At 37.9% G+C, this 5,854-nt stretch overlaps 1 pseudogene; it reads left to right on the plus strand.

Moving 5' to 3' along the window:
* The first annotated feature begins 646 nt into the window (after positions 1 to 646).
* Positions 647 to 1,192, plus strand: LOC149264735 (nucleosome assembly protein 1;4 pseudogene; annotated as a pseudogene).
* The last annotated feature ends 4,662 nt before the right edge of the window (positions 1,193 to 5,854 follow it).

Here is a 5,854-nt window from a genome sequence, read left to right on the forward strand (position 1 = left end):
GCAATGGTTCAGAAATTTTAAAGAATCCAACACTGGAGTAAAAGTCTATCTTGGAGATAATAGTGGGTACGAGATCAAGGGACATGGAGATGTCCTTGTTACTCTGCCTGATGGTAAGATCAGGAATATATCTGATGTGTGGTATGTTCCTGGCATTAAGAAGAACCTGATTTCTATGTCCAAGATTACAGATCAGGACCTCAAGGTAGAATTTTTTAAATCTTATTGCATTATTAAAGATTTGTTTGATCAGATGAAGCCCATTGCTACAGGTATTCGCATAGGAGGACTCTACAAGTTGAATGTGAAAAGTACGCCTCAGCAAGCCTTGATGACGTCAAATAAGTCTGCAAATGAAGACGGACTCTACAAGCTGGCTCAAGAAATAAATACCTCAGAAGTTTCTTCTATATGTGAAGACGGAAATGAGTCTGCCTTTGTGGACATTAAGCCGGTCTATGATGTTGTTAAGGCCAAACCTGTGGACACCCCTATTGAGGTCGATGGTGGGACAGACGATTGTTACAAAACAGAGGATGGTGCCGGACAGTTTGACAAACAGTTGTCTGCTCTGGAATCATATCTTGGGTTGTCTGAGTATTCTATTGCTAAATCAAATCTGTGTATAGAAGATGCAGGTCGCTCTGCGGGCTCTGAAGAACAGCTCGCGCCCTACAGCATGGCAGATCTCGGCTCCGCCCTGCCTACTGGTTCTGCAGCTTTAAGTGCTGAGGACCGTGTTGGTTTGGTCAATGCTTTGAAGGATAAGTTGCAACATCTTGCTGGACAGCAATCTGGTTTTCTTGATTCTCTTTCACCTGTTGTTAAAAACAGAGTGTCAGCTTTGCAAGAGATTCAGAGCAAGCATGATGAACTTGAAGCAAAATTCTTTGAGGAAAGAGCAGCGTTGGAAGCTAAATATCAGAAGTTGTATGAACCACTATATGCAAAGCGTTTTGAAATTGTAAATGGTATCAATGATGTTGAAAGTAAGGACGAGTTTGAGAATAATGCTTCAATTGATGAGAACAAAGAAAAAGAAAAAGGAGTTCCCGAGTTTTGGCTCACTGCAATGAAGACCAACGAAGTGCTTTCTGTACAGATAACAGACCGTGATGAAGGTGCTTTGAAGTATCTAAAGGATATTAAGTGGTGCAGAGAGCCTCCAGGATCTGATGGAGCAGGACTATGACATTGGTTCAACTATAAGGGATAAGATAATTCCACATGCTGTGTCATGGTTTACTGGTGAGGCTTGCCAGTTAGATGAGTTAGAGGAAGTTGATGAAGAAGACGATGAAGACGAGGAAGACGGGGATGACGAAGAAGAAGAAGATGACAAGGACACGGGAACTACAATTCACTAAGCCATTAGGAAGACTGAAGTTTGATTTGTTTAGCATTTTAGGTGTGTTTAAAAATCTCTTTCTCCATTAAGGGGGATGTTAGAAATTAATGGAGAATAGGTTACTTAGTTATGATTTCCTCTTTATTTGACATTCAGTTCCTATTAATTAGGAATCTGTTTTCTGCCTATGTATCTATTTAATTCCTGATGATTAATGAATAAGTGAAGCGAATGCATTTGCTAGAGGGAGCTTCTGCACCTGTGAGAGGCGTGCAACTCTTCGATTCTTGAAAGTCTCTCTAGGAGCTCCTCATTTTGGAGCATGCTAATCAAAGGAATTGATTGGAGATGCTTTCTGATATCTGAAATCAATCGAGTAATCCTTCTACTCATTCTATAACGAGAAATCACGTCATACTTAGCGATTGTACTGCATTGTTGCGCCATTGCTGATGCTGGTCGGAGAAGCGCATCCAGCTCCTTAAGCCATTTATTAACAGCCGAGGTCTCAGCTTATTGTTGCTTTGAGGAATTGAGATTTTCTTGCTATTTAATTGCAAGCGATAGTGCTGGATCTCCTTCGACTTTGGCTCAATTTCCATTACCAGGCGCTTCAGATTGGCCAATTCTTTCTGGCAACGGGGAGCAATGTTAACGTGATGGATGATTTGGTGGATAGCCATGTTTATGCCCACACCAATAAATCCAGATACGAAACCAGGATCACCCATGATAAAAAAAAAATATGTTCAACTCCCTTGATAGCACAAAATAACAAAGCCCCAGAACTGTGAATATCAAGATTGAGAAATCTCAAAATGAAAAATTCTCTCAAGCAAATGAAATCCTCAACCAATATTAACACTACAAGAGCAGAGCCTTGTGGAAGGGAACCAGAAATTATGTAACTAAAAACCAACCCGGGATTCTGAACACTAATGCCTAACGTTTGTAACCTATATAACTCTCATACATGGATAGATAGGACCAAAGAATTGCACACTTATAGTTGTGAAGCAGCGTCATAGTTAATTTTTGTCATTTCAATAATGAAAAAAAGATTCTTTAAATTTTTTTCCAAGGATGTGAAAGAGCATGATCGCCATTATAGCAAACGGTGAAAACGAGATTTGTGATAGATTGTAATGGCATGATCAACAGAATTCTTCATTTCATTTGACACAATTGTTTATCACTTATTCTATTATTTTTCATTGCCCAATTTTTGTTGGGATGCGGGAGTGACGATAAGTTTGTGTTTGATAATTTACACAGAAATTTTCAAAAACACTGAATCTAGTTATATATATTCACACCACATTTAAAGTACAACAATAAGTTCATGGTTATCTTAGTCCATCTTTTTTAATCCCAACAATCAGTTAAAGAAGCGTAGCATAATGAGATTCCGGGAATTTTCTCACTTTAAAAGAAAGTTCCGGGAATTTTCTCTGCCAACAGGAAAGGACAGATAATATTGAGGGCCCTTCTCCCCCTGCCGTATCTGAATGCTGTGAACGAGAACACTCTTCTTTTGAACGAAAGCAAAGGTAATGCTTTCTCGCCAAAAGCAAAGGACATAATTTTGACGGTCCTTTCTGAATGGCTGTTCTTTTGAACGAAAACAAAGGTAATGCTGTTTTATAGATTTTGTTAGATTTGATAGAGATTTTCTCGCCAAAAGCAAAGGACAGATAATTTGCGTTGTTCTGAATGACGTGAACGAGAACGCCCTTCTTTTGAACGAAAATCAAGGTGAACACAATTATTCTTATGCATTTATTTTTTTTTTTGGTAAGATTTCATAGAGATTTTCTAGGAATGATAAGTTTTGAATTTATTAATATTTTTTAATTATTAAATTCAATTATATATTTAAACATACATTTAAAAAGAAAATCACAATTTTTTACAATAATTTACTCCAAAAAAAATTATCACCGCATTCTAATGTCAATTTTGTTTTTTCCCCCTGAAAGTTATGGAAATTCCAGCTATATTTTGAAAAAATCTAGCAAAGATTTTTGTGAATTCATGTAAAAGTTGTCAAACTTCATAATTTTAGGTGTAGGTTTTTGATGGTGTTGAATCTATTTCCATCATCAAAAATATGATTCAAACACTCCCTTTATAAAAAAAAATTGAAATCTTTTTACCTCGATTCAACGACTTTTAACCGTCCCCGCAATTCCTCTGCCTTCGTAGATGACTCCCATTCTAACCCATAAAAATAAAATACCTCTAATATTTTAGACTACTCCATTTTTTATTTCTCTGCCTAGACTCCCATTCTAACCCATAAAACTAAAATACATTTAATATTTTAGATTACTCCATCTTTTATTTCTCAACAATTTGTTGCGTGACACCCCCTAAGAATTTTATGACTTTATGTGTTAGTTTTAATTTATTCTTATTACAATTTTTTTTTTTTTATGAACTTTGAAACTAACCATGGTTTAAGTGAGAGACCAAAGGAATGTACTAATTCATACATGGTTGAGAAAAAAGTTTTCAATATTAAAAGAAAAACTTATAATATATAATTAAATAAAACTTTCCAAGGAGTTAGGTCAGAGTTAGGTCACTTATAATTCTCTTCTTCCTGTAAAAAGGGACAATTCCAAGGAAGGCAGATCCTTTTTTATGAGAAAATACCATGAGGAACAAAAGGAGAGAAATAAAGGAAAGTGAAAGTCTCATACAGGATATTGTGCAGGTGAGCAAGTCTCACACAGGACATTGTGCAGGTGAGGAGGACGCTGCAACTTCTGAGGAGTTCTTGAGCCGGACTTGGGCCAGTGGAACCCTTGAAGAATCCTTGCAAGTTGGGACTCTAAACTGGACAGGTGGTCTTGAGGTTTGGAGGTTGGAAAACTTAGGATTGATACCTACACTGTCTGGACGAGTGGAAGCTCGGGGGGGGGACTAGACGTCATTGCCAGCCTCACGATTGGTAGGAGAGACTTTCTGGTTTTGGCAAGGAATTAGATAAGTACATTTACATTACTGTATTTGTTATGTTTCTTTTCTTTTAAAAGAACAACAATTCTGACCGGGGAAATAAAAAAAGAATTGGATGAAGAGTACATCTTTGTATAGAAATAGAACTGTATAGTATTACTTCATAGCAACATTTCTGACTGAGGAAATGAAGAACAAAATTGGATAGTATATGTTTGGTTTTAAAAGAAATTTGAACTATACTTCTTGTATAGAAATAGAACTGTACAGTATAACTTTGTATGGAAAAGAAACGAGACGGAGGAAAAAGAAAGAAAACAAGTATACTGTGGAATAACAAATATTTCATATGTTACTGATCAACCTAGGTATTGCAACAATAATGCTGCAACTCCCAAGGCTACCAGCTTTACTTATCAACCCAGGGTTCGTACAAACTTGGAGGTAACAGTGCTATATGCACAAGTAGAAGTGAAGGTCCTACCTGTTGTCACTGTTTGTCTAGCAAGAGACCCCAGAGGTTCCAAGCCAAACTTCTATAGGGTCAAAAGAAGCTTAATTATTTGATGGAAGGAGAGCAAACCTATTTTAAGAAAGAGCTACTCTACTACAGTAATGAAGAAAACATCATGAAATGCTAAACTTACACCATAACCTAACTAACCAATTAAATAGCTATATTAAGCAGAATTGTTAAATTAACACTAACCTAATGCTAATTATCTACGTTGCAGAAGTAAAGAGCATCAAAACTAGACTAAAGTGTAACAAAGAAACTTAGGCTAAATCAGATTTCAAGCGGAAAAAGCAATCAGAGGTCGAAATCATTGAAAGGAGGATGTGAGGGAGCAATAGTGCATAAGAACTATTGGATCAGTCGGGGTAAAGGAAAATGAACGGCAGAGATTGGATCGCAGGAGGTTACGTAGATAGATGGGCGAACAGGGTTAACTAATAGGATGAACAGTGGAGATTATATCGCAGCGGTTGAGTGAATAGATGAACGAACAGGGTTAACCAGAGATGGACGGCTGAGATTATATCACAGAGGCTAAGTCAAGAGATGGATGGACAGGATTAATCGGCAGATGGACGACGGAGATTAGATTGCGGGCAAAAGAAATGTGCAAAAATGACGGAGCGAGTTTAGAGGGTGGTAAGCTGTTTATTGCCTGCCCTCAAAGTTGTAAGTGGTTTTCTACAATTTTGCGCGATTAGCCTAACTAGGAGACACGTAGCACGGAGAAACCACTCTCATCGCGTGCCCTCGGGTGAATAACGACCGGACAAAAATCCACGCGACATCGCACGATAGCTGTTGGATCTGGCGAGGCAGATCAACGGTGGAGATTTGACTGATCTAGTTGGCGAGAGAGTACGCGATAGCCGTTAGATCTAACGAGGAAGATCGACGATGGGGATTTAAAGTGCAAAAAGTCGCGTTAAAAGTGAATTGAGCAGTGATTGGGAAGGTTTGTTGGTGATCAGACGACGAGGAAACGATGTAGGAGGAACGTGTTGGAGGCGATTTCAAATGAGTGA

Source organism: Pinus tabuliformis, chromosome 6 (genome assembly GCF_031772625.1).
Source record: "Pinus tabuliformis cultivar Carrire ecotype Pingquan chromosome 6, CPIR1, whole genome shotgun sequence".
Taxonomy (NCBI): Eukaryota; Viridiplantae; Streptophyta; class Pinopsida; order Pinales; family Pinaceae; genus Pinus; species Pinus tabuliformis.